The sequence below is a fragment of the Castor canadensis genome, chromosome 6 (assembly GCF_047511655.1).
Source record: "Castor canadensis chromosome 6, mCasCan1.hap1v2, whole genome shotgun sequence".
Taxonomy (NCBI): Eukaryota; Metazoa; Chordata; class Mammalia; order Rodentia; family Castoridae; genus Castor; species Castor canadensis.
Genome location: NC_133391.1, coordinates 9,743,745 through 9,766,223, shown reverse-complemented (window position 1 = coordinate 9,766,223; position 22,479 = coordinate 9,743,745). Strand labels below are relative to the sequence as shown.

General features: G+C 37.3%; 1 pseudogene; it reads left to right on the top strand.

Moving 5' to 3' along the window:
• Window positions 1-21,861, top strand: part of LOC141424264 (vomeronasal type-2 receptor 116-like) — a 34,092-nt pseudogene extending 12,231 nt beyond the window's left edge.
• Window positions 21,862-22,479: the final 618 nt, after the last annotated feature.

Sequence of the window (22,479 nt, the reverse complement as noted above, 5' to 3'; positions counted from 1 at the left end):
TCTTAGAATGAGTGAGCTAGGGTGATACAGGCGTGCATTTTGTAATGACCAAATCAGAGTAATCAGTGTTTGCATCTTCTCATCATTTCTTTATTCTTCAAAATTGAGTTCTTCGGTCAGTCTTCTAGTAATTACCCCCACACCTAAATGCTGATGTTCAACTGCAGTCATTGGAGAATCATTCTTGACATATCTCTGAAAATGTCATTGCAGACTTTGATTGCTTACACCAGATTCTTATGAATTCATCATGACTGCATGTCTGTACTTAGCCCAGGTCACCATCATGTCTCTCCAGAATGTCTCCATCAACATCTTTTGTGAGTTCTGTGATAATACTTTTGCATATATCCTATCCATTCTAAATATGAATGATAATTGACACTTTCTGTAAAATAATTGGAATAGATCAATTTCTGGGTAAAAGTTTCTGTCACTCCCTATTTCTCTGTACATAAAAGTAGCTGTTCCTATGGGCAATTAAGAGAACTTATGTCTCATCCTTCTTTGAAGTCTCATTTCACTTCCAATATACTTCATACTAATTTATCTCATTTTCATTTTCTATGCACATCAAGATCTTTATCACCACATACATTACACAGAGTTCAATCAATTGCTTTGCTCTTCTCAACTTGTTAGTTCACTGCTATATTTTCTATTCCAGGAAAATTCTCCCATTATATTGATCTTGATCAGAATAGGTACAATCTTCTATTCCAAGTTAGGGCAAATATTTTCTCTTTCCCTGATGTATTGCAATTTGAAATAATAGTGCATATGTATAATTTCTTACTAAATGTGACTGTCTGATTTTAATTGAGAGCCATGACCTGGGACTATATTTGCAAACATATGCTCAGGGACTAAAAGTGTAATTGAGACAAAAAGTCACTCTTTGGCTTGTTGTTTGTTGAGCAAATACATGACTAAGTGCATTTTGATTGCAAGTAAAAGTCAAATGAGCAAGCATAAAATTCTTGTGATTTTATGCAGGATTGTGACTTTCTTCAGAACAACAGAAGATGATTACTCTGATTTCTGCATCTATCTTGCACTACTGATTTGAATTCAAACATCAACCTGATTATTGGTTAATCATTGTGAAACACATGTCTCTGTTGATGTTTCTGCACGTGCAATACGTATGTGGAGACCTGCCAAGGAATGCTAGGAATATTAGCGTGTTGCCATGGACCTTGGGTGTGTGAAGCTGTCTCTCCTGTGAACTTGAATTGGAGGATGTGATGCTCCATTGGCTTTGGTTAAGCCCTGACAATGCTCGGACCTTAATTACCAATTCACCTTGGTCTTTACATGGCATCCAATGGTGTAATTCATTATCCACATCCCAAATAGCTTCCTTGCAAATTATTTTTTGACATATAGTTCAGAACAACTCTAAGAACGTTTAATTCATCCCTGGGCCTTAATATCTGTGGGCTTGGATGAAATCATAGAACCTGGGTTGGAAAGGAGGATCCTCAGACTTATTTTCCAACTCATGTTTATCTCATGGATGCAGGACCTCAGATGCAGAGTCCAGGGCAGAAATTGTTCCAGATTCCTCCAGGTGAGTGGGAGACACTGGGCTGAAAGAAATTGGGAATGAACATTCCAGTTGACATAAACACATATATACAGAGGCACATAGGAAGCATATATACCTGCCTGACACTGTAGGCTCAGCCTCCACCCAGAATTGTACATTTCTAGACATGTTCCCCTTGATTTTTATTTTCCTTCTCCTCCAGCTTCCCCTCCATCTCAGTTCATTTAGTAATCCAGACTGCTTTCCAGCCCTAAACCCAGTATATACAAAGCGGGAGATATACTGATTGCAGGGGTTTTCCTGCTTTATTCTTTTGCTTTTGAGGACACAAGCAGTGATCCTGCCCAGCAAGGAATTTCTACAAAGTATGTTATGGCTTTATGTTCCATTTTTGTATTTGATTTCTGGATGAATCCTGCCATAGACCAATGATGATAGTAAACCCTACGTGGCCCTTGCTCCCCTACCTTCCCAGAAACATCCCGAAGTTATTTTGTGGTTGTGTACTTTTCTTTCAACAGGAACAAGTATATTCTTTTTTTCTTTTTCTGTTTTCCATAACAAGGCTGAAACCTATGCATTTGCTCCACCATCAGTCGGACTCCTCCAGTGAGTCCGAGTCAAAGCTAACACTAAGAGATAATCATAAGAAACACAATCCAAGTGAATGGCATATAGTGTGTATTGAGAGACTAGAACAAAATTTCGTTTCTTGTAGCTCAATGGAGTAATAAGATGTCTTTACTCATGAATGTATCTAATAATGTCTCTACAGAGAAGTTCTGTACTTGTGCCCATCGTCATGAAAACACTTATGACTGTAGACATCCAGTTACTGTTTCAAATAAGATGTGTGCCAGGCTGGGATGCTGTGTCAAATCTGGAAATGCAAGCATAGCGTGAAATAAATGATAAGCCCTGTGAGATTTTTCCTCTCCAATTTATTTCTTCTTCACTTGGACACATATCTGTGCTCAGGTTTTGGTATGAACAAACGCCATGTCTGCATCAGAAGGCCTAATTAATACATTGTTAAGGCAGAATTCCATGGAATTCTAGCAGTGTATTTATAGCCCTATTAGAAGTGAAAATATGATTGGAAGCAGTGATTCCTTGCATCTCTTTTCAAGTGCTGTTTGTTGAGTATTACATGTGGTATCTGCACTCATTTGGGAGCAGGGATGATCGGGTAGGAATTTGAGTTTCTTCCCTGCTGTGGAAGGTATCAGTACACAGCTCTTATTGCATGCCTAGATGTTTGTCTGCTTATCTTTGTTAGTCTCCAAATTTTTCCCAGGCATACTTATTTTTTCCCACAATTTTAGAAAACATTTGAATATTGTTACTGATGAATTTGCCACACATTGACTCTGGTTCGGTTGCTTATAGTAGTCCTTTGCTACTTTAAATTGGAAAAATTTGAAATCTGTTTTCTAGGAGTCTGCTCTGAATCTTCTAAAACTTAGAGAAGAGAAATGTTATGTGTGTTATTAGTTGAATAGAGTAAGAATATCTTATTCTATGAAGGTGTTGCATTGATACATGGACTACTGCAATTGTGTTTTTGCTGTGGAGTAAGGAGGTTGTAGTCAAGTCTAAACTCAACATATTGTCAAATATAACTGTGTAACTTTTAGACTGTAGCTCTTAGCTATTCTAAATGAGGAGAATTTATATCACATTATGGTATGATTTTAAATTCCCTGAGAGCAAACTAAATTAATCTGTACTACATTCCTTGCACAAATATATGTCTTTTTTACAGATAATAAAAAAGATTATTGCCTCCAAAATGAATTATTTGGGGGATTCTAAGCAAGTTCGTGATATATTCTGGATATGAATTTCCGTTCAGAAGAAAGTCTGCAGAACATGATCCCTCATTCTGTAGTTTGTGTCTTCTCTGTGCGATTGTTTCTTTTGCTCTGAGGAAACTTCTCCATTCAATATGAGGCTTTTTGTTTAACTTGGTTTGCATGTCTTAGTTCTTAAATTTTTTCAGAAATTTGCTGTCTATTCCCTTGTCTTGAAAGCTTTCCTTATGTTTTTTTCCTATGGTTTCTTACTTTATGGTGTTAAGCTATAGGTTTTTAATTTTGTGTTTATTTTTGTATTCAGTGAGGGATGGGGTTCCACTTTCAACCATTTAGTTTTCCTCACAGAACTTATTAAATAAATGTCGATTCTTCAAGGTATGCTTTTGCCACATACTTGTGAATCAGTTGATTGGAAATGCATGGGGTATTTCAGGGTGTTTCAATCTTCCATTGGTGTGTATGTCTGCAATTATGCAAATAACCTGTTGTTTTTTGGGGGGTTTTGCCCTACTATGGTTTGAATTCAGGGCTTACAGTTTCAGTGACTCCACCAGCCCTTTAGTTTTTGTGATGTGTTTTTTCAAGATAGGGTCTCATGAACTGTTTATTAGGACTGGATTCAAACTGAGTGCTAATGATTTCTGCCCCCTGAGTAGCTAGGATCACAGGCTTGAGCCACTGCTGCCTGGCTGTCAATTTGTTTTATTCCAGTAATTTTACATGACTTCATAGATTCAGGTAGTATATTCTCAGCATTCATTTTTTGTTCACAATCCTTGGGCTGCCAGGGAATTCAGTGAACTTTGTGAACTTTTTGTGATTGTTTTGCTACTACTTTGAATAATGTTATATTTTCCATTTTTATATATTTTCTTGACATCATTGTGTAACTCATGCATAAAAAGTAAATTATACATTTAATGGGTACCATGTTATATATTCATTTGAATTTCCAGGTGAACACGGTTATCTTCTGCAAAATAATGCTACCTACTTCTTACTTTTCATTCTTTCTTTACAACTATTTTATTGCATATATAATAGGCTAAAAAATTCCAGATGGATATTAAATTCTCGTGTTATTTAAATTATGGTCTTTATTGTGATGCATGCTGTTTTTGTCACCGTGAGTATGTACTATAGTTTAAGTCAGTTTTAATGTAGCATTGTCATTCTTGCTTCTTAAATGTTTTGTTGAATATAATTTGTAATTTCTGGACAATTTTTTGTGTCTATGTTTCATGGATATTTTTGTATTATTTCCTTTTTTGTTTTATCCTTTTCTGGTTTTGTTAACAGGTTAATACTGGATTGGTAGGATGTATTCAGGATCATTGTTTCCCTTTCAATTTACAGGATTGTTTGAGAACCATTGGTGTTATTTCTTTTTTTAAGTTCTGTGAGAATTTAGCAGTGTATCAATCCAGTCCTGGGTGTTACTTTATTGGGAAGTGTTTTAGTGCTTCATGTCATTAAGCAATATAAATCTGTTTGGGTGTTTTAGATTCTATTCTTTCTATTTGTTTGAACTTACATGCCTGGAAATTTATCCATTTTGTCAAATTGTCAAATTTATTTTAGTACACTTTTCAAAGTATCCTCTATTGATCCTCTGGATTTCAGTGATACCCAAAATTCTAATATCCACTTTTTCATCTTTCCTTTTATTTACAAGATTCTTCTCTCTCTTTTATGGGGAGAATAAGTATGAATATGGGATTGTCAATCTTGTTTTTCTTGGAAAGTTCCATGTTCTTTTGTTTATTTCTTTATTCATTCATTCGTATGTGCATACATTGTCTGGGGCATTTATCCCCTCTGCTCCCCATACCCTTGCTTTCCCTCCACAACCCTGTCACTTCCAGGCATAATCTGTTCTGCCCTCTTTTCTAATTTTTGTTGAAGAGAAGACATAAGAAGTAATAAGAAAGACATAGCACTTTTTCTAGTTTGTGATAAGGATATCTGTATAGAGAGATTCCTATCATTGCTTCCACGCACAAGTGTATTACAACCCAAATTGATTCATCTCTTCCAGACTTATTCAGTACTTTCCAGTCACCTCCCATAGTGACCTCTGTTATTTTAAGGTTACTATATTCACTCTTCTGCAGTGGGCATATCACACACTTTCAAGTTTTGGGTTTCCTACCTTTCTGTGTTCCTCCTGTATGTTTCCTCCCCTTAGCAAGTGAACCATGTCTAATAATATTACTGCATTTGTTTTAGATCTAAAGTCCGCATATGAGGGAGAACTTATGATTTTGGTCTTCTGAGTCTGACTAAACTCGCTCAGAATGATGTTCTCCAGTTCCATTCGTTTACTTGCAAGTGGTAAGATTTCATTCCTTTCCATGGCTGAGTAAAATTCCATGGTGTATAAATACCACATTTTCTTAATGCATCAGTAGTGGGGCATCTTAGCTGTTTCCATAAGTTGGCTATTGTGAATAGTGCTGCAATAAACATGGGTGTGGAAATGCCTCTGGAATAACTTGAGTCGCATTTCTTCGGGTATATCCCAAGGAGTGTGATTGCTGGATCATATGGCAGATCTGTGTTTAGTGTTTAAAGAAGCCTCCATATTGTTTTCCAGAGCAGTTGTACTGCCTTGCATTCCCACCCGTGGTGTATGAGGGTTCCAATTTCCCCACCTCCTCACCAACATTTGTTGGTGGTGTTTTTTATGATAGCTATTCTAACAGGAATGAGGCGGAATTTTAGTGTGGTTTTGATTGGCATTTCCTTTATGGTCAGAGATGTTGAGCATTTTTTCATGTGTTTTTGGGCCATTTGAGTTTGCTCTTTTGAAAAAGTTCTGTTTAGTTCACTTGCCCCTTTCTTTATTGGTTCATTTATTTGGAGGGAGTTTAATTTTTGGGGCTCCCTGTATATTCTGGTTATCAGTCCTTTGTCTGATTATAGCTAGCAAATATTTTCTCCCACTCTGTGGGTGATCTCTTCAGTTTAGAGTCCATTTCTTTTGTTGTGCAGAAGGTTTTAATTTTGTGAAGTCTGATTTGTCCCTTCTTTCTCTTAGTTGCTGAGCTGCTCGGGTTCTATCAAGGAAGTTGTTGCCTATACCTATTGCTTCCAGAGTAGTCCATGCACTTTTCTGTACTAACTTCAGAGTTTTGGGTCTGATATTAAGGTCCCTTGGTCCATTTTGAGTTGATAATAGTACAGGGTGCTAAACATGTATCTAGTTTCAGTTTTCTGCAGACTGATACTACTCTTCCCAGGAACATTTGTTGAAGAGGCTGCTTTTCTCCATCATATTTTTTTGCAACTTTGTCATAAATAACGTGGGCATAGCTGTGTGGGTTCATATCCTGGTCCTCTATTCTGTCTAGTGGTCTTCAAGTCTGTTTTTGTGCCAGTACTATGTTGTTTTCACTGCTATAGTTTTCTTTTTTTTTTTCATTTTTCTTATATTATTCATATGTGCATACAAGGCTTGGTTCATTTCTCCCCCCTGCCCCCACCCCCTCCCTTACCACCCACTCCGCCCCCTCCCGCTCCCCCCCTCAATACCCAGCAGAAACTATTTTGCCCTTATCTCGAATTTTGTTGTAGAGAGAGTATAAGCAATAATAGGAAGGAACAAGGGGTTTTGTTGGTTGAGATAAGGATAGCTATACAGGGCATTGACTCACATTGATTTCCTGTGCGTGGGTGTTACCTTCTAGGTTAATTCTTTTTAATCTAACCTTTTCTCTAGTTCCTGGTCCCCTTTTCCCATTGGCCTCAGTTGCTTTTAAGGTATCTGCTTTAGTTTCTCTGCATTAAGGGCAACAAATGCTAGCTAGTTTTTTAGGTGTCTTACCTATCCTCACCCCTCCCTTGTGTGCTCTCGCTTTTATCATGTGCTCATAGTCCAATCCCCTTGTTGTGTTTGCCCTTGATCTAATGTCCACATATGAGGGAGAACATACGATTTTTGGTCTTTTGGGCCAGGCTAACCTCACTCAGAATGATGTTCTCCAATTCCATCCATTTACCAGCGAATGATAACATTTCGTTCTTCTTCATGGCTGCATAAAATTCCATTGTGTATAGATACCACATTTTCTTAATCCATTCGTCAGTGGTGGGGCATCTTGGCTGTTTCCATAACTTGGCTATTGTGAATAGTGCCGCAATAAACATGGATGTGCAGGTGCCTCTGGAGTAACAGTCTTTTGGGTATATCCCCAAGAGTGGTATTGCTGGATCAAATGGTAGATCGATGTCCAGCTTTTTAAGTAGCCTCCAAATTTTTTTCCAGAGTGGTTGTACTAGTCTACATTCCCACCAACAGTGTAAGAGGGTTCCTTTTTTCCCGCATCCTCGCCAACACCTGTTGTTGATGGTGTTGCTGATGATGGCTATTCTAACAGGGGTGAGGTGGAATCTTAGTGTGGTTTTAATTTGCATTTCCTTTATTGCTAGAGATGGTGAGCATTTTTTCATGTGTTTTCTGGCCATTTGAATTTCTTCTTTTGAGAAAGTTCTGTTTAGTTCACGTGCCCATTTCTTTATTGGTTCATTAGTTTTGGGAGAATTTAGTTTTTTAAGTTACCTGTATATTCTGCTTATCAGTCCTTTGTCTGATGTATAATTGGCAAATATTTTCTCCCACTCTGTGGGTGTTCTCTTCAGTTTAGAGACCATTTCTTTTGATGAACAGAAGCTTTTTAGTTTTATGAGGTTCCATTTATCTATGCTATCTCTTAGTTGCTGTGCTGCTGGGGTTTCATTGAGAAAGTTCTTACCTATACCTACTAACTCCAGAGTATTTCCTACTCTTTCTTGTATCACCTTAAAAGTTTGGGGTCTGATATTAAGATCCTTGATCCATTTTGAGTTAATCTTGGTATAGGGTGATATACATGGATCTAGTTTCAGTTTTTTGCAGACTGCTAACCAGTTTTCCCAGTAGTTTTTGTTGAAGAGGCTGCTATTTCTCCATCGTATATTTTTAGCTCCTTTGTCAAAGATAAGTTGCTCATAGTTGTGTGGCTTCATATCTGGATCCTCTATTCTGTTCCACTGGTCTTCATGTCTGTTTTTGTGCCAGTACCATGCTGTTTTTATTGTTATTGCTTTGTAATATAGTTTGAAGTCAGGTATTGTGATACCTCCTGCATTGTTCTTTTGACTGAGTATTGCCTTGGCTATTCGTGGCCTCTTGTGTTTCCATATAAATTTAACAGTAGATTTTTCAATCTCTTTGATGAATGTCATTGGAATTTTGATGGGAATTGCATTAAACATGTAGATTACTTTGGGGAGTATCGACATTTTTACTATGTTGATTCTACCAATCCATGAGCATGGGAGATCTCTCCACTTTCTGTAGTCTTCCTCAATCTCTTTCTTCAGAAGTGTATAGTTTTCCTTGTAGAGGTCTTTCACATCTTTTGTTAGGTTTACACCTAGGTATTTGATTTTGTTTGAGGCTATTGTAAATGGAATTGTTTTCATACATTCTTTTTCTGTTTACTCATTGTTAGTGTATAGAAATGCTAATGATTTTTCTATGTTGATTTTATATCCTGCTACCTTGCTATAGCTATTGATGATGTCTAGAAGCTTCTGAGTAGAGTTTTTTGGGTCTTTAAGGTATAGGATCATGTCGTCTGCAAATAGGGATATTTTGACAGTTTCTTTACCTATTTGTATTCCTTTTATTCCTTCTTCTTGCCTAATTGCTCTGGCTAGGAATTCCAGTACTATGTTGAATAGGAGTGGAGATAGTGGGCATCCTTGTCTGGTTCCTGATTTTAGAGGGAATGGTTTTAATTTTTCTCCATTAAGTATAATGCTGGCTGTAGGTTTGTCATATATAGCTTTTATAATGTTGAGGAACTTTCCTTCTATTCCTAGTTTTCTTAGAGGTTTTATCATGAAATGATGTTGGATCTTATCGAAGGCTTTTTCTGCATCTATTGAGATGATCACGTGGTTTTTGTCTTTGCTTCTGTTAATGTGGTTTATTACGTTTATTGATTTTTGTATGTTGAACCACCCCTGCATCCCTGGGATGAAGCCTACCTGGTCGTGGTGAATAATCTTTTTGATGTGTTGCTGAATTCGATTTGCCATTATTTTATTGAGGATTTTTGCATCAATGTTCATTAAGGAGATTGGCCTATAGTTCTCCTTTTTGGAGGTGTCTTTGCCTGGTTTTGGGATAAGTGTAATACTGGCTTCATAAAATGTGTTTGGCAGTTTTCCTTTCCTTTCTATTTCGTGGAACAGTTTAAGGAGGGTTGGTATCAGTTCTTTAAAGGTCTGATAGAATTCAGCAGAGAATCCATCAGGTCCTGGACTTTTCTTTTTGGGGAGACTCTTGATTGCTGCTTCAATTTCATTTTGTGTTATAGGTCTATTCAGGTGATTAATTTCCTCTTGGTTCAGTTTTGGATGATCATATGTATCTAGAAATCTGTCCATTTCTTTTAGATTTTCAAATTTATTTGAATATAGGTTCTCAAAGTAGTCTCTGATGATTTCCTGGACTTCCATGGTGTTTGTTGTTATCTCCCCTTTTGCATTCCTATTTCTACTAATTTGGGTTTTTTCTCTCCTCATTTTAGTCAGGTTTGCCAAGGGTCTGTCGATCTTGTTTATTTTTTCAAAGAACCAACTTTTTGATTCATTAATTCTTTGTATGGTTTTTTTTGGTTTCTATTTCGTTGATTTCAGCTCTTATTTTTATTATTTCTCTCCTTCTATTTGTTTTGGGATTTGCTTGTTCTTGTTTTTCTAGGAGTTTGAGATGTATCATTAGGTCATTGATTTGGGATCTTTCAATCTTTTTAATATATGCACTCATGGCTATAAACTTTCCTCTCAAGACTGCCTTAGCTGTGTCCCATAGGTTCCGGTAGGTTGTGTTTTCATTTTCATTGACTTCTAGGAACTTTTTCATTTCCTCTTTTATTGCATCGATGATCCATTCTTCATTAAGTAATGAGTTATTTAGTTTCCAGCTGTTTGCATGTTTTTTGTCTTTACTTTTATTGTTGAGTTCTACTATTACTGCATTGTGGTCAGATAGTATGCATGGTATTATTTCTATTTTCTTATATTTGCTGAGGCTTGCTTTGTGCCCTAGGATATGATCTATTTTGGAGAAGGTTCCATGGGCTGCTGACAAGAATGTATATTGTGTAGAGGTTGGATGAAATGTTCTGTAGACATCTACTAGGTCCACTTGATCTATTGCATATTTTAGATCTTGGATTTCTTTATTGAGTTTTTGTTTGGATGACCTATCTATTGATGATAATGGAGTGTTAAAGTCTCCCACAACCACTGTGTTGGCGTTTATATATGCTTTTAGGTCTTTCAGGGTATGTTTGATGAAATTGGGTGCGTTGACATTGGGTGCGTACAGATTGATGATTATTATTTCCTTTTGGTCTATTTCCCCTTTTATTAGTATGGAATGTCCTTCTTTATCTCGTTTGATCAATGTAGGTTTGAAGTCTACTTTGTCAGAGATAAGTATTGCTGCTCCTGCTTGTTTTCGGGGGCCATTGGCTTGGTAAATCTTCTTCCAGCCTTTCATCCTAAGCATATGCTTATTTCTGTCGGTGAGATGAGTCTCCTGTAAGCAACAAATTGTTGGATCTTCTTTTTTAATCCATTTTGTCAAATGGTGTCTTTTGATGGGTGAATTAAGTCCATTAACATTAAGTGTTAGTACTGATAGGTATGTGGTGATTCCTGCCATTTAGTTATCTTAGTTGTTTGAAGGTTTGATTGTGTGTACCTAACTTGATGTTACTCTCTACTGTCTTGCTTTTTCTTATCCTGTGGTTTGGTGCTGCCTGCCTTTTCATGGTTAAGTTGGGTGTCACTTTCTGTGTTCAGGATCCCTTGCAGAATCTTTTGTAATGGTGGCTTTGTGGTCACATATTGTTTTAGTTTCTGCTTATCATGGAAGACTTTTATTGCTCCATCTATTTTGAATGATAGCTTTGCCGGGTAGAGTATCCTGGGGTTGAAGTTATTTTCATTCAGTGCCCGGAAGATCTCACCCCACGCTCTTCTTGCTTTTAATGTTTCAGTTGAGAAGTCTGCTGTGATTTTGATGGGTTTACCTTTGTATGTTACTTGTTTTTTCTCTCTTACAGCCTTCAATATTCTTTCCTTAGTTTCTGAACTTGTTGTTTTAATGATGATATGTCGTGGAGTAGTTCTATTTTGATCTGGTCTGTTTGGTGTCCTGGAGGCCTCTTGCATTTGTATGGGAATATCTTTCTCTAGATTTGGGAAATTTTCCGTTATTATTTTGTTGAATATATTACGCATTCCCTTCGCTTGCACCTCTTCTCCTTCTTCGATGCCCATGATTCTCAAGTTTGGTCTTTTGATGGAGTCAGTGAGTTCTTGCATTTTCTTTTCACAGGTCTTGAGTTGTTTAATTAATAGTTCTTCAGTTTTTCCTTTAATTACCATTTCATCTTCAAGTTCTGAGATTCTGTCTTCTGTTTGTTCTATTCTGCTGGATTGGCCTTCCGTTTTGTTTTGCAGTTCTGTTTCGTTCTTTTTTCTGAGGTTTTCCATATCCTGGCTGTTTTCTTCTTTATTGTTGTCTATTTTTGTCCTGAGTTCATTTATCCATTTATTCATTGTGTTCTCTCTTTCACTTTGGTGTTTATACAGTGCTTCTATGGTTTCCTTTATTTCTTCTTTTGCTTTTTCAAATTCTCTATTTTTATTGTCTTGGAATTTCTTGAGTGTCTCCTGTACATTTTGGTTGACCCTATCCAGTATCATCTCTATAAAATTCTCATTGAGTACTTGTAGTATGTCTTCTTTTAAATTATTCTTGTGGGCTTCATTTTGTCCTTTGGCATAGTTTATCTTCATTTTGTTGGGGTCTGGATCTGAGTTTCTGTTCTCTTCATTCCCCTCTGGTTCCTGTACTAGTTTTTTGCTGTGGGGAAACTGGTATCCTTGTTTTTTCTGTCTTCCCGTCATTGTCCTTGGTGTTGTTACTGTCCCTGTACTGTGTGTAATTAAGTATTTTCTAGCTTGTAATAATAACAATGGTAATATTGAGAATGGAAGAGTGAGCTGAGATGGAAAGCAAGAAGTTAAAGAAAAGGGGAAAACAAATATACAGACAAGAGGGAGAAAGCAGAACAAGGTATCAGACAAGAGAGTTTCAAAGGTATAAACAGGGAGTGTTAGTGTACTAATCGACAGTAAGCTGAACAGACAATAGAGAGACAGAGAGAGGATTGAAAATCAAAGATAAAAAAATAAAAAATAAGTATATGAAAGTAATATCTATTTATAAAAATGAATTAAAATAAAATGGAAAATAGAAAATTAAAAAAAAAAAAAAACCAAAAAACTTCCAAGTTTATATGCAATGCAATTTCAGTCTTAATAATTTGGATGTCCGTCTCAATCTCCAGTCCTGGAGTTGGTGCCTCAGATGTTGTTCTGTAGTTGTCTCATCAAAGGGGATGTATAAAGTAGAACAAAACTACACTCACACACACACAGAAGAAAAAAAAAAAAAGCCCCACCAAGTGTCCCCAGTTCAAATGCAATACATTTTCAGTAAGTTTTTCGGCTTGCAGGTGTAATTCGGTTGTTCTCTCATCAAAGGTAGGGAGAAAAAGAAAAAAAAGCGTCTGGAGGCAGTTCTGAGAGTCGTATCTGCAACTGTGGCTCGCCTGCCTGCTGCTCTCAGCCTGTAGCTGGCGGCGTTATTTATGCAGATCTCTGGGATGAGCTAGCACTCACCTGGTCCCACAGGCTTTGTTTGCTCAGAGTTCTCCTGTGCAGGGGGCCTCTGCTACAGCCTTTCCCCTTTCCAAGCACTGGGAAAGGTGACACTGCCCCGCGTTGTCAGGCCTGCGTGTTTATTTACAGTTCACGTGGGAAGTGGGTCTTTCCTCCTCCACTCTCACAAGCTTCCCCGCTCCTGGTTGCTGGGCGCGCCACGCTCCCGCCAGAGCCTGTCCGGCCCCCCCGGCTCGTTTATTTACAGTCCCGGGAAGGAGTCCCTTCCCCCAATCTTCAGCGCTCAGGGCGCCCCACCCTCTTTCCAGCGTGTCTTAACTGTTCTTATTGCTTAGTACTCAGTTTCTCTTTTTTTCCCGGGTGGAGGTCAGTCTGTCCAGGGGGCTATACTGCTCTGGCCCAGGCTTGTCTGTAGGGCTACCGCGGTACCGCGAAGCTCACCTGGTCCGCGTCTTCCCAAGCCGTATGGGCTCCGGACACTGGCAGCCCTGGAGGCCCTCCTCGGTTCTCCGTTTAACGTGAATTGGAGATTCTCTGCGCCGGCTGTTGATGTGGAGGGGTCAAAGTTATGCCTTTTCTCAGTGATTATGCCTGCAAAGTGTGTCTCCAACGTCTCTCCAAGATTTCACTATAGGAGGGTCACTTTCTGCTTCCTACCTCTAGCTGCCATCTTGGAATTCTCCGCTATAGTTTTCTAATATAGTTTGAAGTCGGGTATTCTGAAACCTCCAGCATTGCTCTTTTTTGCTGAGTATTGCCTTGGCTCTTTGCAGTCTGTTGTATTTCCAAATGAATTTTAAGGTAGATTTTTCAATCTCTGTGATGAATGTCATTGGGATTTTGATGGAATTGCATTGAACATGTAGATTGGTAGTGTAGTCATTTTTACTAAGTTGATTCAACCAATCCATGAGCACTTGAGATCTTTCTACCTTCTGTAGTATTCCTCAATCTTCTTCTTCAGAGGTTTGTAGTTCTCGTTGTAGAGGTCATTCACATCCTTTGTTAAGTTTACTCCTTGGTTTTGATTGTTTTGAGGCTATTGTAAATGGAATTCTTTCCACCAATTCATTCTGAATTTGTTCATTTTTGGTGTATAGAAAAGCTAATGATTTTTGTAAGTTGATTTTGTATCCTGCCAAATGCTGAAACTGTTTATGCTGTCTAGAAGTTGTTGGGTATAGTTTTTTGGGACTTTGAGTTATAGGATCACGTCCTCTACAAAGGGATATTTTGACAGTTTCTTTACCTATTTCTGTTACTTTTGTTTCTTCTTTTTGCCTAATTGTTCTGGCTAGGCATTCCAAGACTATGTTGAATAGGAGTGGGGATAGTGGTCACCCTTGTCTCATTCCTGATTTTAGGTGTAACGGTTTCAGTCTTCTCCATTAATAATGATGTTGGCTATAGGTTTGTCATATATAGCCTTTAGAATGTTGAGGTACATTCCTTCTCTTCCTAGCTTTCTTAGAGCTTTTATTATGAAGTGGTGTTGGATCTTTTCCAAAGCTTTTTCTGCATCTATTGAGATGATCCAGTGGTTTTTGTCTTTGCTTCTATTAATGTGCTGTATTACAATTATAGGTTTGGTTATGTTGAACCACCCCTGCATTTCTGGGATGAAGCCGACTTAGTTGTGGTGAACAAACTTTCTGATATGTTGTTGGATTCGGTTTGCCATTATTTTATTGAGGATTTTGCATTGATGTTCATTAAGGAGATTGACCTTAGGTTCTCCTTTTTGGATGTGTCTTTGTTTTAGTGATGAGTGTAATACTGGCTTCATAGAATGAGTTAGGCAGTATTCCTTCCCTTTCTATTTCATGGAAAAGTTTAAGGGGAGTTGTTATTCTTCTTTAAAGGTCTGGTAGAATTCAGCAGAGAATCCATCAGGTGCTGGACTTTTCTTTTTTGGGAGACTCTTTATTCCTTCTTCAATTTAATTTCATGTTATAGGTCTATTTTGATGGTTAATCTCTTGGTTCAAGTTGGGATAGTCATAAGTATCTAGATATTCGTCCATTTCTTCAAGATTTTCAAATTTATTGGAATGTAGGTTCTCAAAGTAGTCTCTGATGATTCTCTGATTTTCTGTGGTGTTTGTTGTTATCTCCCCTTTTGCACTTCTTATTTTACTGATTTGGGTTTTTTCTCCTCATTTTAGTCAGTTTTGCCAGGGGTTTGTCAATCTTGTTTATTCTTTCAAAGAACCAGCTTTTTTTTTCATTGATTCTTTGTATGGTTTTTTTTTATTTCATTGATTTTAGCCCTTATTTTTATTATTTCTCTCCTCTGCTTGTTTAGGAATTGCTTTTTCTTGCTTTTCTAGGAGTTTGTTCATTATAAATGGCCTGAACAACCTACATGGAAAATGTTTTCACTACGATAAAGTAATCATTTCACAACTAGTTTTTTAAATAAGAAGAAAAAGAGAATGAACTCCTTGAGTACCTAAGTCCTGCTTGAGCCTGAAGTGGGTATTTTATATCAATGATTTGATTTAATTCCAGTTTAGGTGTTAATGAACCCAGTTAATATTTGAATCTCTACATTCATTCATAAAATACATACCTACTAGGTTTTTCCAGGAGGTTAAAAATTATCTCATTACCAGATTCACTCATTATAGTTAAGTGTGACATTGGTGTTTTCTGTTGAAACTGTCATTTTGATCCTCTGGTCTGTGACCAGCATTTGATATCATGATATTTTGGTTCTTTAGCTTTTCCTTTGTACTACATCATTGTTGTAGTGGTGTCAAGAAGCAGGATTAAGCCAATAAGGAGGTTTTCTCAGTTCAGATTTTCTGTCTTAACCATGGAATCCACTTCATCTTAGGATGATGCATCTCTTTTAGCTCCACTCCTTTCTGAAGAGCATTCAGTTTAACAACCCCACTGGAGACCAAGTGATTTTGGATGAGAAAAGGAAATTGGAGGCAGAGTATGACATTCTCAACTTTTGGAATTTTCTAGAAGGTGTTAGACATAATGTGAAAGTAGGAAGGTTTTCCACCTTTGGTCCACATGGTCAGAAATTATCTCTACATGAGGATCTGAAAGAGTGGAACTCAGGAACTTTAGATGTGGGTTGCATCAAATTACAAAGCTTTGAATTTCACACATCAGTAAGCAATACTTTATCAGATTTAATATTCCTGATGTTGATTCATGATCCCACAATGTTCATTTAATAACTTCCAACTTAGAGATTTTTTTCCTATTAACTGAATCATGGGTGAGAAACGAACACATTTGTTTACCAACATGTTTCTAAGTGTTCATATTTCACAATCTTAAAATGTATATGTTGTCTGTGTTACTTGACTGTCCCTCACTGTGACAAAATACATGGGAAAAATCAGCTTCCAGGGAAGAAGGGTTTATTCAGCTAACAGTTTTGAATGTTTCAGTATGTGGTCATTTGACCCATTCCTTAATGGTCTATGGCAAGGCAGAGCATCGTGGTTGGAACAGGTAGCAAAGTAAGTACACACCTCATGGCAACAGAGCAACAAAGTCAGAGAAAGGATTGGCCCTGGGGTACCAATATCACCTTTAACTGTGTACTTCTAATGACCAAATTTCCTCCCACTAGAACCAATGCTTAAAGGATCCATGCTTTCTAAAAAGCAGCAGGGCTGGGGACCAAGCCTTTAACACATAAGCCATTGTGTCATATCATGGCCAGAATCTAAAAATGTGCAATGAATTTACAGGATTCGAGTACAGAAAATTAATATCTCTTAATGATCCAATTCAGTAAAACACTGGACTTATTGAAATACAAGGGAAATTGCAGTCACCAATACCTATTTGATTTTCCTCAGAATCCTCACTCTGTTTGCAGTGAGAGTTGTGGTCCTGGATTCAGGAAATCCCCTCAGGAGGGGAAGGCTCCTTGTTGTTTTGATTGCATCCCTTGCCCTGAGAATGAGATTTCTAATGGGACAGGTAAGTCTATGACTTATGGAGAAACTCCCACCCATCCTGAAGAGTTTCCAATATTCCCTGAAGGGGGAAAATCCCTGCAAGTGGACTGCATAGGAAAGGTCTACCTACATCCATTTGCAAATGAAATGGTACAAAGGATTACATTGACCTTTGAAACAACACAGCTCATATACTGTGATTTCCATAGTTGATTCATCACTATATTAATTTTATGCATTACCTTCTCAAGAAAACACCTTGCACCTCTCTTCTCTACATGTTTGGTCTCTATTGTGGAATTTGGGAGTAATGTTATGGAAAAATGTCTTCCTATTTGTACAACACAGTGAATACATGGTTCTTGCCCATGTTTATTTTCTGAGTGCTTGTCAAAATGCTTGATAACGACCAAGTGCTCAGAAAATTTTAGTTTGGTTTAAGTAATAGGTTTATGTATATTGTAATAAATTCTTTTTAAGCTTCAGATGGCAGACCTGGGTGCTGGTGGATTACACCTATAATCCTAGCTTTTTGAGAGCTGAGATCAGGAGGATTACAGTTCAAGGCCAGTCCAAGAAAACAGTATGAGACCCCATATCAAAAACAACCAGATGAAAATGGACTGGAGCTGTGACCAAGTGGTAGAGTGCTTGCTTTACAAGTGCAAAACCCTCAGTTTCTACCCCAGCCCCTCAAAGAAAAACAAACCAACATTCCACATGTAAAAAGACATACAACTCATAATGACATGAACTCAAACCAGTGCAATAGGTCTACAATGAATACACAAAGACCTACTGGAAAAGTGTCATAAATTTCTATACAGATGTATGCATGCTAATATTATATTAGATGAGTTGGGGAAATGTCAACTAGATTTTTATGCTATGAATTCTTGTAATAATCACAGAACCTGAAAATGGATCCATCTGGCAGAAACCCAGAGAAAGTTGGATGGAATGATGTACAATGGAGATCCAAATGAATAGGGAACATTTCAGGATGCCACAGTTACCATATTACATTCACAATGTCCAGATTTATGTTAAATAATACATGCTAGAAACACTTCTACATCACAGTTTTTTCATTTCCTTTATGATTCATATGTACCTTAGTTAAGCAGCATACTTGCATGATTTCAATTTCATTTTGAAATATATTGAGATTGACAACATGCCCTTAATTTGCATGTGTTATTCCTTATGACCACGAGGTTTAATGTAAGTTCACTCTGCTCAGATAAAGAACTCTCTATAGACAATTCCACTATCTTCAAGTTTATATATTCACAAATACCTGTTTACACATCCCACAGTTAGAGAACAACTTAAATGAAGATCATAAATAATGCAAATATTATGAATGGACTTGAGGGGATGGAATAAATACTCAGGCATCCAACCAGGAATGCCAGATATTGTTTGTATACAAGTACTTTTCTCAATCTAGAAAAGGAAAAGCAACCTAAAGACAAAGAAACAAGAGAACCAATACAACAAAAAATATATTTAATGACAATACAACAAAGGAATATCAATGTTAAGGCGTGTTCTAATATAAATAAGCATGATAAAAACCCTAAAAAGAGTGTTCAGCAAGAAATTGAAAACATTGTAACAGGACATCATTTGTGAAATTCTGCAGAATTATGTCATATCATGGTTGGATGTGTTGTTGTGTGCCTGTAATCGCAGTTACTCAGATGGCAGATGTAAGATGATCACGGTCTGAGACCAGCCCATGCAAAGTTAGCATGGTACCCAGTCTGTAAAACAAACTATAAAAGAAACGGGCACAGGGGTATGGTTCAAGTTCACATTGATATTAAGCATAAAGCCCTTAATTCAATCCCCAGATTGAAAAAAAACCCAGAAAAAATAGCATAAGAACCTAATTAACACATTTTAAAATATAAATAAAAATCACAAATCTCAGTCATTGGACTTAAAAACTTTCAGAAGGGTGAATTGAACATCTCAAGTGTTAGACTGTATCACAGGGATAGAGCCAAGGCATGGGGTACTTGAGGTCTTGTGTTCAATCCCCAGCACCGCAAAGAAACCTGCATGGTTGAATATATGTAACAAGTAAAAGCCATAATTGAATCATCTATGACTATTTTTATGATCATCACGTACATCACTGGTGAAATTTATTAAAATTTCAAGAATTTAAAAATGCTCGTTTTCTTAAACTCCTTCAGAGAATAAGAAGAATGGGGCAATAAAATTCATCTTATGAGAAGAACTAATCTTGGTTCCCCATATATGAGAATATAGAAGAGAAGAAGTATATTGAACATTTTCCTTCTTGAACTAAAAGCATATTTCTTGTTCAAGGTATTTTAAGGGAACTTCAAATGACCAGACTTGGTATATGCAATGGAATTCAATTCTATCTCAACTAGTTTATTGATTTGAACTAGTTTCTTCAAACATATAATAATATCACCAACTCTAGAAAAATGTATAATTAAATACCATACCTATTTGTATCTTAAAATGAATAGTAATAGAACTGGTCTTACCAAGTAAGCAGGTGTCAATTGTCTTAATCCCATAAAAGGTATTTACAGAATCCCAAGAAAGAGCTTCACATTTTGGGGTCCAATGGTGAAACAAGAATGAGACAAAAATGCTCAATGTAACAATTTCCAATACACCTTATGCTGGGATTCAGGCCAAGACAATACTGTCAGTAAAAGAAATGAAAGCATTGTTTATGAATTAATTTATTGATTGATTCATGGTTCCAGAGTCAAAACTCAGAACCTTGGTCTTACTAGGCAAGTGCTCTACCACTTGAACTATAATCCCAGTCCTTTTTTGCTTCAGTTAATTTGTAGATAGATACATGCTTTTCCTTGCACTGTGATGGGCCTAAAGAGCAGCCCACAAAACTGGGAACACAGGTGCCAACAGCACTCCAAGCTTATTTGCTGACAGGGGATCTGAGTGTTTCCCTAGCTGGCCTTGAGATGCAATCCATCCTGTCTTTACCTCCTGAGTAGCTTGGATTTCAGCCTTGGTCCCGTGCACCAAGAATAAAGATAATTTTCAGAAACAGAACACATGACATGAATATGTTCATAAGGTAGTGTTCATATATAATTGTGAAATTCACCTTGAATTTACTTGTGATGGAATATGAGGTTAATGTGTATGAATGTATTATATTCTGCATAGCAGTTATAAGTCCTAACTGAATTTTTTAAACATTGACATTTACTATATCTTAATGTATATACTACCTAGGGATAAAAATCATGATTGTTTTGAAAGACTCTTGACATTAAAAAATACATAGAATAATGACAAATAGACTGGAGTTAGTGCAGGTTGAAATATGATAGAGGGAGGACAAATTCACACAGGAAATATGCCAGAACCCTACAAATAAATGTACTGATTCAGTGCAAAGGTACTCCAAACTAGAACATGCATATGGTGAAAATGACAATGAGATGCAGGATGTTGCGACTTCTTCACCCACTTAAAAAGTGTTATTGATCGCCTCTACTTCAGGGAATTCATTAATTATCTATGTCATAATAAAAGGGAACATAATTCTAAATAAATTTGAGGGTTTTATGAATAAAACCAGGTCTAATTTACAGAGGTTTAATTTGGTGAGCTAGGCATAACTTTGGTGTTTTTGAAAATTAAAAAATGGTGTCATGAATATGTCAGATAAGTTAAGGAAGTTAAAGTAACTTTGTTGGTGCTACAATAACAAAAATGGGAAGTGTTCAGTTGGAATTATTTGCTGTGTAGAATTCATTTTTATCTAAAGAACAGAAGAGGAAAAGTTTACCATTGTGCTGTAGGGGAGGCGTGAAAACTGAACCTTGACTATTGGTAACCTGCACTCCTCACCAGACATGGATCAGTGTGTGAAGTGTGCAGATCATCAGTATACCAACCAAGATCAAAACCACTGCCACCAAAAATCTGTGACTTTTCTGGGTTATGAAGATCCCTTAGGAATGGCTCTGGCAAGCAAGGCTGTGAATTCTGTACTCATAAGAGTTGCTCTTGTGACCTTTTGTGAAACACTGAGACACTACCATTGTGAAGGCCAATAACAGGGTTCTCAGCTACATCCTGCTCATCTCCCTCACCTTCTCTTTTTTCTGTTCCTTGCTCTTCATTGGCTGTCCTTGCATGGCCACCTGCATCCTCCAGCAGACCACATTTGGAATTGTGTTCACAGTGGTTACTTCACTGTCATGGCTGGAACTCTCACTGTGATTCTGGCTTTTAATATCACATCTCCAGGGAAAAGGATGAGGTGGCTGTTGGTATCAAGGACACCTAACTACCTTATTCCCATCTGCACACTGATCCAACTGACTGCCTGTGGAATCTGGCTTGGAACCTCTCCACCCTTCATTGACTCAGACACAAACTCGGAACATGGCCCCATCGTCATCGTGTGTAACAAGGGATCAGTTGTGGCCTTTTACTGCATCCTGGGATACCTAATTTTCCTGGCTTTTGGGAGTTTCACTGTGGCTTTCCTAGCAAGGAACTTTCCTGACACATTCAATGAAGCCAAGTTCCTGACGTTCAGCATGCTGGTGTTCTGTAGTGTCTGGATCACCTTCCTCCCTGTCTACCACAGCACCAAGGGAAGGGTCATGGTGGCCGTGGAGGTCTTCTCCATCTTGGCCTCCAGTGCAGGGATCTTAGGCTTCTTCTTTGGTCCCAAGTGCTACATTATTTTGTTAAGGCCAGAGAGAAACACTCTACATGGCTTCAGGAATAAAACCCATTCTATGTACAATGAGGCTTCTGAAGGTTAAATTCATGTGTATATTAAACAAAAATCAAAAATAAAACTAAACCATTCTGATAGTTAGATATGAGATTAAATCTTGTGGTTTACTTCAGTCTACTGAAAACTCATGGTACTTCTTCTATCAGGATTAGAATTTCTATACGTTGCATTTCTCATTTTCAACATTTGATTGCATTGTGATGTTGTTATTCACTTTGTGTTATTGATTGTGCAATCAACCCTGCAAATATTACTGGCTTATACTTCTAATCTCCACAATGATGTTTTCTGCCTGTTGGTATTTATAGTTACTTTCCTCAATTTTCAGATTATATGAAATTCAGTTTCCCTGTGTTTTTGACTCCCTTGATATATTTCATTGAATTTTTTGGTAATTGTGGAAAATTACATTCCTGGTGTTTTCCAGTCATCACTACAGCTCATGACCCACACCACCATCCATTTTTGCATTTGTTATTTTTCAGATAGTATATCACTTTATTCTTTGTCCTCCACCCTCCTATCAGTGCCTGTCTGCATAGTGAGGAAATAGGCACAGTTTGCTTGTAAAGGAAAATGCTTCAAGTTCTAATCAAAGTGACAACCAGAGAGTTCTTTCTTAATGACACACTGCCTCATTTCT